At 45.9% G+C, this 12,278-nt stretch overlaps 1 protein-coding gene across 1 annotated transcript in view; it reads left to right on the top strand.

The window, feature by feature from the left end:
• Nucleotides 1–4,622: 4,622 nt before the first annotated feature.
• GPR45 (G protein-coupled receptor 45) overlaps nt 4,623–12,278 on the top strand; it is an 81,213-nt gene continuing 73,557 nt past the window's right edge. Inside the window, exon 1 of the mRNA XM_032176973.2 lies at nt 4,623–4,873. The gene's annotated coding sequence lies outside the window, so the exon portion shown is untranslated. The remainder of the gene's footprint in view (nt 4,874–12,278) is intronic.

The following is a 12,278-nucleotide window of genomic DNA, read 5'->3' as shown; positions in this document are numbered from 1 at the left end:
GGTGACAGTCCAGAAAAGACGATAAAACCCTGATTGAAGAGAAGCTGTTGTGAACTCATTATAAAACCCTGGGGCCTGTTAATCAAACTCATTACATGAATCTACTTTTCTTGAAACACAAATCACCCAGTGATATGGTCAGGGTTCAGGAGCCGTTTCTCCTGTGTGTGCCACAGAATAAGTGTGCCTAAAGCATAATAGTATTAACAGTGGGCTGGCACTTATGGAGTGCCACTACGTCCTAAGTGCTTCACGCGTATTCTTTCTTCACAAGCCCCCATGCAGGAGGTACTATTATTATGCTTATTTTACAGATGGGGACACTGGGCACAAGAACCAACACCTTCCCAGGGCTGTGCAGCTAGGAAGGGCAGAAAACAGCCTGGAATTCAGCATGATCCCTTCATGTTTAGCTTATTTCACACTGATTCCTGCTAAGACTGTAAGATTTTGAAGGCAAAATCTGTCTCATTCCACCTGAAATATGTTTGTTTATTGTTTGGTATTCGTGTTATCTCCTGCTACATAACAACTACCCATACTTAACGGCATTAAACAACCATATTTTATTATGCTCATGGATTCCCTTGGTCAGGAATTTGGATGGGATACGGAGCTGGGGTCACAGCTAGAAAGATCAAACAGCTGGAGGTAACTTGAAGGCCAGACATTGGAATCACCACATTTGTTCATACATCTGGTGCCTGGGCTGAGATGCCTCAAAGGCTGAGACTGTTGACCTGAGCACCTCTCTATGACCTCTCCCTGTGGCTTGGACCTCTCCCAGGCTGAGTTCTGAGTGGGTGTCTCCCAGGAGGGAATATTGGAAAGTAAGCATTCCAAGTGAGCCAGAGGGTGCATGCCTGTTATGATCTAGTTCCAGGAGACCACATATCAGCTCTTCCAGCATTCCCCATTGGCAAGCCCATCCAGGGGTCCACAGGGAGGGGACATGGACCCCACCTCTTGATGTTTTAGAACCACCCTATATGACATTCTCAACTTTTTTTTAGCTTCCAACTAGGATATGAAAGTTTCCTTGTCAGGACAACTGGATTTCCTCTGATGTGGGAGAGTGAGTGGCTCAAATTCCTTGTGATGCATAGGGCACTTTGTGGTTAATAATCTGCTGTTCATTAGAATGATCTGTCATCTCTATAATAGTAAATGGGCTGGAACCACAGATATATTTACTGCCTTAATTTAATTTAGTTGCTAGCACTAGGCTTATTTTAAAGTATTTTCTCTCCATTTGGACTAAATGTCTTTTATCTAAGCTTATCTTCAATGTCAATAAGCTTAGCATTCCTCAACAGCTGGAAGCCCTGATATTATACATCTCCCCTTCTATTAATCTTCTGTAAGTTGATCTTTATAGCCATCTAATCCATTCATCACCGCAAGCTGTCCTTTCCGCACTTGTATGGTCTTCCATTTAGCTAAACCAAACTCTATTTCTTTATCAAGACTGAAGTTCTTTGTCATTTTCATAGTTTATAGAGTTCTCTCTTAGAGCTGGTTTGAAGTGTCAGATTGTCCACAAAGAACAAATGGGTCCTCATAAAGTTCTTCACTGTGTTTCATCTGAACACATTACCAGAAATTTTTGGTAAAAATTATTTCCCGAAAGAATCAGAAGGTCTGAGTATCCCCCAAATATTTCATTCTTCAAGAAGACCTACAGTTTGACAGTTCTCCCATGAGCAGAACCAGACCCTACATTTCACTTGTTCATCTCATTCCACGAAAGCCTTAGACTCAATTTTACATTATGGCTACATTATGTCTAATTGATACAAAGTACACCAAAAGGTTTCTTTAAAAATCACTATAATCCGTATTACAAGAGAGGGAAGGAAAAGAGAGTTGCAAGTGAAGGAATGAAAGTGGTAGAAAGGTACAAGGAAAAAAGAAAGGCTTATTCTCTTCAGAACAAGGTCACTGAAATCCAGGACCACGCCAGGGCAAGTAACTGTGTTTCCCCTTTTGGGGATGAGAATATACAGCAACCAGGAAGTGAAGATACAAAATCAGAGACTCATGATCGGGGCACTCGAATGTCCCTCACAGAGGCAGGTCTCTTCCTCTCCAGGCCCTGCCCACCCTAGGGAAGTGCTGGCAAGTGAGCAGGTTTGAGTCACCTAGGCTAGTTGCTGGGCTGGCTACAGGACATGGAAATCCTGGCCTGGGCCGAACCTCTTGGGAGGACAGTCTATTATCTGTGTGTATGTTATATGAAGTATTGTTTGTACCAGTACCAGGTCGGGCAATGGACAGGTTGTTATGGGGAACACTGAGACTTGATAACAGTTCCAACTCTCAGCACGTGCACAGTCTAGAGAGGCTGATACAACGCACACAGCAACCAACAGCTCTCATCACAACCAACAGCTCTAATCACGAATGCAGCACAGGCCCAGGGTCTCAGACTGAAGACTTTCATCTGCCTGAGGTTGTCAGGGACAGATTCACAAGAGGAGGTAAGGCGTGGGGAGGCAGGAGAGGGAACATTGTGTTCCATTAACTGAGACCAGTTCAACTGGGGTGAGGGGACAAAGAATGAACCCTTCCCTTCAGCATCCTAAGGATCATTTTCTGGATCCATGGTAGTAGGGAAACCCACAGTGTCTAGGAATCCCACTGAGACCGGCAGTAGGCATCCGCACCCACACTCTGGCCTTTGGCAAGGAGAGAAGAGCCATTTTCTCTTCTGCACATTCTGCTTCTACTGCAGCAGAAAGCAGGCATGGGCCTTGTTTGTCTGCTTAAAGTAAGGCTGTGACTCCTTTGCGGCAGTCATCCCTCTGGGCTTCAGTCACTGTGGTCTCCCATGTAGAGGTAGCAGCAGCATGAATGCTCCAAACAACTTGCCAGCCGTTTTGTGCCAGACACTGTACACGTATAAGTGCCCCTGGCAGCCCCAAAACACAGGTTCGATCCACAACCCCAATTTTTCCTGATGAGGTAACTGAGGCACAGAGATGCCAAGTAATTCAGCCAAGGTCACACAGCTAGCAATAGGTGTGGGATTGAAAGCCAAGTGGTCTGAGTCCAGAGCCTGCCTCTTGGCCACTCTGCCCTGCCACCTCTTAACACTGCCCTTCAAGCCACTTACCGACAGCCAGCCTCGGCTCTGCCACTAGGGGAGTTCAGGGAAGCTGACTGTCCAGGTGCCCTTGCCACAGCCTGAGCCGAGCCTCTTCATCCTCTTCAGATGGCCTTCTAAGGTACAGCTGAGCATCCATTTCCATCCCACACCTGCACAGGTCTTAAATATAGAATAAAGCTGGCACGCTAACTTCCCTCTCTTGCTGTGCTCGGGCCTCAGGACACGGGGAAAACCAGTGGCAAACGCAGCTCTCCTGCTGGGGGCCAGACCCTGCAGAGCCTTCAGGAGCCCACTCATGGGACTCCAAGGGGCTTCAGGGGACACTTCAGCCCACCTCTGTAGTTTGTAACCTGCACTAGGGTTCAGACAGTTTGTGTGAATTGAATGGAAACTTTTATCATTCAAATCAAAGTTCTATGCATGCATTTTTCTAGAAGGATAGGCTTCAATCAAAATTTTCAAGAAGGCAGGGACAGGGTAATGAGTGTTTGGCCCTTGACGGATCATGTTCTGTAGTTCATGGTCCCTCAGTGACTGCAGGCCAGCAACAGATTTGCAGGACTCTTGTCCACCAGCAGCTTTGGACAAAATTCAGGCCCAACCAAAGCTGAGCAGCACAGTCAAAGTGCTAAACACAGACCTGGAAAATAACTGTTCAATGAATAACTATCAGCTGTTCAGTGAATAACTGTCAGCTGTTCAGTGATAGTCGGAGGGCATTGGGAATTCTTAATCTTGTAAAGTGGCATAATAATATTGTAATTATGTTTTTTAAAAGTCCTTAGCCTCGTCGATGGGGAAGGGAAGGAGTAGATTAAAGAATGGAAAATCTTGACAATCTTTAAAGCTGAGCACTTGTGGGTTCATTATACTATTCTACTTTAAAGTTTTTAGATTTCACAATAAAAAGTTTTTTAAATAAAAATAAATCAAAGCTACTCTTTATACCAAGATGCAAACGTCTGAGTCAAGCAAATGACTGAGAATCTTACTTCTCCCAGAAAGGAAGCCTAGGAGTCTCCTCGCAGGCCCAGGCAGGATGGCACGTACTTGTCCCACTCCCAGCCTGGACCCATCCCCACGGGTGCTGGGCATCGGGCCCAGGACAGAACAGGTAGCATCTGGGTCCTCTTCTTAAAGGGCTCAGATCCGGCATTCTCCTCTCAGCTTGCCACTCAGTATCCCTGCGTCCTCGGGCATTTCAACTCCCAGGTCTCAGTTTTGCTGCTCATAAAATGGTTGGACCATCTGAAGACGAGGTGTGCCGGCAGTTGGAAGGAGGAAGGTGAGGGTGCTTCCTAGAGGTGACCAGGTGAGGCCGGGAGTCCAGCATTTTCTTAAGATTGCTTGCGGACGCGGGGTGGGTGGAGAGCATCACGATTAAGAAGGAACACACGCACGCACACACACACACCTCCTTCCTCCTTCCCCTCCTCTTCCTCTCACCCCGCCCCCCGGGGGGCGGTACCCTAGTCTCCCGGGGGAGGTTTTGGGGCGGAGGACAGCGAAGGACTGCGCCCAGGAGGGTGGCCGGCCGCGGGAGGAGGACCTGGGTTCGGGCTGCTGCAGCTGGGTGGCCAGTGCCGCGGCGGCCCCTCCCCCGCTCTCCCTGGCCGCCGCCCCCTCCTCCTCCCGTCCTCCTCCTCCTCTCCCTCCTCCCGGTCCCCCATCGTCCTCCCGGCCCCCGGCAGCTGAGCAGCCGGCGGCGCCGCGGCCGCGCAGCCTTTGTCTCGGGCCGCCGGGCGCGCAGGGCCCAGCGCAGGCGTAAGTGACTGGTGGCCGGGCCGCGGGGGGCTCGGCGGGGAGCGGGCTGGGGGTCGCGGGCGCTCCCTGCATTGGGGGGGGCCGGGCCGGCTAGATCCTCCCGCCACGCGTGTCCCGGGATGCTCGGGCGGTGCCGGCGCGCGGGGGCGCGAGGAGAGCCGAGCGGGGCCACCGCCGGGGAGGGCGCGGGACGCAGAGAGGGGCGCGGGGCACGCCGGGCCGCGGGGCCGGGGGAGGGGGTGCGGGCTCACGGGGCGCGGCAGCTTGGCGCCCACAGACGTGCGGCTTGGGTGCAAATCCTGTTTCTCTGGGCAGAGGCCACGCGGGGACGGAGGAGGCAGAGAGGACGGGCTGTGATGGAGAAACGGGAGAGGAGCCGGCCAAGCGCCACTGTCACCACCATCACCAACCACCACCACCACCATCACCATCACTGACTGTCGCCCATCCCAGCTACCCTGCCTCACCTCCCATCTCATATCCCTGTGCAGTGCCAACTTTATCAGATCATCTCCTTTTCACTGGGTACTACTTTGGAAAAGCGACAGAGTGCGCCAAGTCAGAAATAAGTACATCCGCTGTGGGACATTTATCTTCCCCTTTCTATTTAGCTACCTCAATTTTCTCATCAGGAAAGGGGGCACAATGGCATTTCATTCCTCTAAATCACACTGAGATGGCTGGGTTGCTTCCAGTTTTTCCAGTCCTGGCCCTGGACGGTTATATATGCTTGGTGATGATGATGATAAAGTAATGTCTTCATTAAATTGGACAGTTGGGAGTTTTCAGACTTACTCTTCTTTGACTTCTGAGTGTCAGTATACCAGTAGCAAATAGAAACATAAGGAAAGTGAAACTTTGACTAACATAATACCAAGAATAGATGCAAAACAGACACTTTTGTAGGGACGTCACCCAAGAGAGCTGCAGGCAATGGTTTTCATCTGCAGTGTAGAAGGCACCCCATCAGTGCCAAGTGGCTGTGGGGAGCTCCTCAATCCCGTGGGGTTTTCACCCTACCTAAAGAATGCTTTAATTGCCGTTTTTCAAAATTGGCTTTCACCAGGCCCCAGGGACGGCTGACCAGTCAGAACAAACACAAGGACAGAGCCCCAGGGCTGTTGGGAAGCCCAGCACCAGAGGGCATGAACCTTCTTAGGAGAAGTAAAACTTACAAAAAACAAGCTCTTAAACCCTCCGCCTTTTCCCCTATTGGTTAGAAAGTGAATCTTAAACTGTGTTTTATGTCCTAGTCTAATAAAAGACAGCTAGACAAGCCTATGTTTCTTGACATGCTTGGAAAATCTTCCTGAAAAGTCATGCAGCAGGGCTTTTTTTTTTTCTTTTTTTTTTTTTTTTCGACTGAGTCTCACTCTGCCTCTCAGGCTGGAGTGCAGTGGCACGATCTCAGCTCACTGCAACCTCCGCCTCCTGGGTTCAAGTGATTCTCCTTCCTCAGCCTCCCGAGTAGCTGGGATTACAGGTGTGGGCCACCATGCCTGGCTTTTTGCATTTTTAGTAGAGACGGAGTTTTACCATGTTGGCCAGGCTGGTCTTGAACTCCTGACCTCAGGTGATCTGCCCGCCTCAGCCTCCCGAAGTGTTGGGATTACAGGCGTGAGCCATCACGCCCAGCCAGGGCTCCTTTTTAATAGGGCTATGGAGTCCCCCACCTGGTGTTTTTTTTTGCCCTGTGTCCTGTTTTTACAATTCTAGAAGGAAAGTGATCATATTAAAAATAATGTGAACCCAGCTGAGCTGCATTTGTCATTACCATAGTTTAAGATTTCTCAAATGTCGAAGTATAATTATATGTCATTAACTCAAACCTCTCTAATTTGTGAAGTAGGGTTTTAAATAGGGTATGTAATTCTCTGGAGAATGACTCTGAAATCATTCTGAGGACCTGAAGTTTAAGTAAGGCATAGTCAGTCTAAAACAATGACATTTTCAGAACAAAGACTTGAAGAATTATTTAGCTATGTTTTTAATTCTGGATCTTTAGGAAATAATTAGCATCTCAAGGAAGCTTCATGCCAATGATAGTGTCTTAGTCTTTTGGGTCTGCTATCACAAAATGCCTTAGACTGGGTGATTCTGAACAAGAGAAAGGTATTGCTCACAGTTCTTGAGTCTGGCAAGTCATGGATCCAGGTGCTGTGGATTCAGTGTCTGGTGAGGGCTAGCTCTCTGCTTCATAGATGGCACCTTCTGTGTGTCCTCACATGGTACATGGGGCACACAGGCTCCCTTGGGCCTCTTTTATAAGGGCACTAATCCCATTCATGACATTGGGCATTCAGAAGCTAATCTCCTAAAGTCCCACCTCTTGATACCTAATCCTTGGGTATTAGGTTTCAACATATGAATCTGTGGGGACACCAACATTCAGACTGTGACAGGTTGGCATTGAGTTCCAAGTTATATCCAACATGCATTGTTTTAGCCCATACAAATTGTTATAGCCTATGCTAATTCTATGTTAATTTAAGAACAATTCATTTGCTTTTGTTGAGATACGATTTACATACATAAAATGCACAACTCTTCAGTGGACAGCTTGATGAATTTTTGCCCGTGTGTCCCCTGCAATAAGATACAGACTATTTCCACAGGCCTAGGGGATCCCCTGATGTCCTTTCTAGTCGGTACCCCCCCCCACCAGAGCCACTATCCCCTCAATGGAGCCACTATTGGACTTCTATCAACATAGAAAAATAATTTCTTTTAAAATAATTTCTAAGTAGTTTATTTTGCATTTCACTCCATTAAATGCAATTGGCCTATTTCTTAAATGCATTTGGCCTATTCCGTTTATGACCAAATCCGGGGGCCCTGAGCCCAGTGCTCTGTAGACATGAGACTGTATAGACCTGAGACATGGTATTATTAGCACATAAGGCAAAAACTTCAACAAGCAGAAGCAATACCCTGTATGCAGAAACGGAGGGTTAGGGGAACCCATGAGAGTCTGGGTCTAACCCAGTTTTATTTTGTTTGTGAGGGGAAAGGGAAGGCTTTTTGGAGGATGTGAATTTTAAGTTGAAAATGGAAAATTGAGTAGAAGTGATCCAGCTAAAATGTGGTAGGGGGAAAATTAAAGCCTATTCTAGGTGGAAAGAACATCTTGAATTCCAGCCTCAGAAATAAGAGAGCATGGAGTGTTCGAAGAGCAAAGCTAAGTTGAAGATGCTTGGAGTATAGGGCTGTGGGAGAAAAGTGGGAAATAATGCTGGAAAGGCGATAGGAGCCCTTTCAGATTGACACAAAGGCCCTACTGAGGGGTGGGGCTTGGCTGTAAGAGCTAGGAGAGCTGTAGGACAGGCCTGCATGGTGGGCATGGCAGAAGGAGACTTGAGGACTCAGCAGGTGGCTGTGGGGTTGGGAGATTACAGGAGGCGTGGGCGGGGGGCCAAGTGGTCATTCAGGTGAGAGACAGTGGTGACCTGGACTATGCAGTGGCAACAGGAATGGGGAGAAATGAATGAAATGGAAAGAGAATTACAGGGTAAAATGAACACAAGTTGATGTTTGCCAGGTGAGAATTCAAGGATAGCCCTTGGGTTTCTTGGATCTTACAAAATGGATGGATAATGGTACTCTTGGAAAGATGGGAGAAGAATCTTGTATATATATCTTCCTTTGTTATGTTTCTTTCTGTGTGGACTTAGTTTCGGTTGCAAGTTAGTGTGATGCATTCAGGTACAAATATCTACTGGGGAGTTGTAACTCATACTGACTGAGCACACTCCATATGCCAGGCATGCTCTGTCACTTAGGATGCAGTCATGAACAAGATGATGAAAACCCTGCCTTTATGAAACACAGGTGGGAGCTGCAGCCTGAGGACCCACAAGGTTTAAGTGGCGACAGAAGGCTTCAGAGTGAATGAGATGGCTCAGTCAGATTTCAGTGAAAGAGCAGCAGCCCAGCATAAAATCTCAAGAACATTAAGAGACTAAGAAGGAACAGAGAAGAGATGGCAAGGAAAGCAAGAGAAGTTGGGCTTCACAGGCCTAGGGAGTGATCCCTAGTGTCATACACAACTGTGAAGTTAAGGGAGATGAGGACTAGAGATGATCTATTGCAGCGCTTCTCAAAGTAGGGTCCCCAGACCAGCAGCAGCAGCACCAGGAGCTTGTTGCAGTGGCAGATTCTTGAGATCTACTCCAGACCTGGTGACTCTGGGAGCTCTAAGGGAAGGGCCTAGCAATCTTTGTTTTAACAAGGTTTCCCAGTGATCCTGATGTATGCTAATGTTTGAGCACCACAGCTCTATTGTGTTAACTGATAAGTCACTGGTGATGCAGAAACTTGGTGAAAGTAACTTCATAAAATTTACACCCTGTTTGGGCAAATTTTAAAAATGTTTCGTGGGACTGTTAAAGTTTTATTCTATTTGTTTAGAAATTTCAAATGTTTTATTTTCTTTTGCAATAAAAATGTTTTTATTTTCTTTTGCACAGTTTGAGTTTTTTTCCCCTCTTTGATTGCTCATTGATAGTTAATTCATATTTTTTTCCCATCTGTTCTGATTTTTGAAGTTTCGTTCCTGTCTCCTTTGAAACACATCACTTTACAGGATCTCAACATGTTAGGGCACCTGCATCATTGATACTGGTTCACTGCCCAAAACAGAGTGCAATCATGAAGATAAGTGAGTCTCAACTCTGAATGGCAGCCTGAGAAAACACCTAGATGGTTAATTTAGCTCTTCCAAAAAGTTCCAAGACCCTATTAGGGATACATTTCTAATTATTCGAGCTTGTTACTCATGAGAAGTAATTGGAAGTGTGCCCTTTTCATCTCAAGTGATCCAACAACATAACCATAATTATTGTACTTCTAATGCACTTATAAAGGAAAGAACTCTCACTAACTAGTGCTTTTGTTGCCAGCCTCCCAGGTACTTTATTGCATTTCACAGGAAGAATTAGAGCACAATATTTTGTTTTGCTATCATCAGGGAAAACCTATGGTAAATGAGAAGAAACTGATGCAGATACTACCCTTATAGTTATCCCTGTTTACTGAAAACTTTGCCTTTTATAAGAACAAAAACTAGTAAGTAGTTCCTGTACTCTGTATGTTAACAAGCACAAAGAAGGACCACAAATATTGAGTGAATGGATGGTTGGATGGATGGATGGATGGATGGATGGATGGATGGATGGGTGGATAGATGAATGAATCAGTGGGTGGATAGGAAGATAAATGGATAGATATAGATACATATGTAGAGGGCAGACAAAAGAATGGATATGTGGATGGATGGGTGGGTGGATTAATGGATGGATGGGTGGATGGATGGATGGATGGATGGATGGATGGATGGATGGATGCATGGATGGACAGGTGAGTAGATGGATGAATCAGTGGACAGATGGATGGGGTAGATGGATGGGTAAATAAATGGGGAGGTGAAAGAGTGAATGGATAAAAGATGGTGTGAGAGACTTCTACCTAAAGAGGCAAAAACAGTCTTTTAAAAAAATATTATTCCACCTGAGGAAGGTACAGTACAATGAGCTGAACTGGGCTGAAGACTTGGATGGCTTAGTGACATTGTCCCTTATTTCTAATGTGATCTTGTTCAAATTCTCTAACATCTCTGAGCTCCTGATGTGAAAGGATAGTATCACCCACCCACCTGCTGCCAGGTTTGTGGTCAGAACCAAATTGTATAATGGCCGTGAATGTGTTGTTAAAATTGTAAAGCACTATAGGAATGTAAATAATCCATGTTCTATGTGGTTAGATAATGGATTGTCATTTGGGGTTGCTTTTAAATGTTAGGACTGCACTTTTACTCTGTTTTGGGGACGTCTCATTCATTTGTGCACATGCATTTGTCGTTGGTAAACTTAATGTATCCAAGCATGGGGTGCATACTTGCCTGACCAACATGGAGAACTAAACTAACATCTCAACTGAAAATACAAAATTAGCCAGGCATGGTGGCACATGCCTGTAATCCCAGCTACTCGGGAGGCTGAGGTAGGATAATCGCTTGAACCCGGGAGGTGGAGGTTGCGGTGAGCCGAGATCACGCCCTTGCACTCCAGCCTGGACAACAAGAGCTAAACTCTGTCTAAAAAAAAAAAAAAAAAGTAATCTGAAGTTACTCGCTATTGAGAATATATCATGAGTGATTTATTTTCCAAGTCAACGGCAAGCCAGTGGCACACAATGAGCTCCTCCTCCTGCCCCTCTGCTGGTGCTAATGATCCTTAGAAATAGGCCAGCTTATCTCTCCATCATTTGCAAGGTGCTCTCACAAACATTTTCAGTGCACACTGAAAGTAGTGTTGCCACTTTACAGATGAGGAAGAAGGAGAAACATTCCCCAGTGAGACCACTGAGCCAAGACTCCAACTCAAGTGCTCTGGCGAGTCCAGTTCTCTTTTCACCTGAGAACTTCTTAGTCATGAAACTCCCAGCAAAATATGTGTCGTACTTCAGAGATATCAGCCTATTGATCTCATTTGTGTGTTGATTCTTTTGAAGACTCATCAAGTGGGTGGAAATGGGATCAGAATTGGCAAGTCGCCAGTAAAGGGCACATAATGCGCATACCACCCAAAGGAAGGTGACTGCCTGCATGTGCTTTTGATCCTGACATATAAGCATGGGGACTTCCTACTCAAGCTCAAGCTCAAGTTGATTGTCTGCAAAGCAGAAGTGAGCTCTGATGGAGCTAGCATACCCCCTGAGCCTCTGGGCTGCATTCAGGGGGTATATCCTTGCATCGGGTACATAAAAAATATAAAGGCAGTGGGACTTATAGGAAAGCATTGTTGGATGTTCTTAAGGATGCAGGTTATAGTCAGTCCCCATAAAACTGGTCTTTGAACCAATTCACATGAAGAAAATAGATGCATTCTTTCACCATCAGTTTATTCATACATCTTACAAGCATTTATGGAATGCTTACTGTATACAAGAAGCCATGGAAATAAGGAATTTTTTTCCAATTATCTTTTTTCCATCCCTTAACCTTTTACGAAAAAAGGACTGAGATGGAAATTAGGCAATAAAGAAAAAGGAGTTGTGAAATTGTAAGAATTTTGATGAGAACATCCTTTTGACTTTCATATTATTACTGGCCTCAAACACTCAACCTGTCTCAAAATTGCTTCACAGCTCTAGGGTCTTTTGTGAGAGCTTCTTTCTTTATGTCATAGAAGTCTTCATAAAGCCTGGTGCTTGAAATTTTATTTGGAAGATGACAAATCATTGTGTATTTTTGGAGACAAAAGGCTTTGTGATCGCTCTTCAAACCAGGTCACAACATGGTATGTAGAAGACTGTCTCTAGTCAGGAGGAATGGGTCAAGGAAAGTGCATGGAAATTGTAAACAGAGCAGAAGCTCCCAGAAAAATCATGTTTTTGAGTGCAAAGAGTG

The sequence above is a fragment of the Hylobates moloch genome, unplaced genomic scaffold (assembly GCF_009828535.3).
Source record: "Hylobates moloch isolate HMO894 unplaced genomic scaffold, HMol_V3 SCAFFOLD_15, whole genome shotgun sequence".
Taxonomy (NCBI): domain Eukaryota; kingdom Metazoa; phylum Chordata; class Mammalia; order Primates; family Hylobatidae; genus Hylobates; species Hylobates moloch.
The sequence above is the reverse complement of the archived record's forward strand: the minus strand, read 5'-3'. Positions and strand labels throughout refer to the sequence as shown.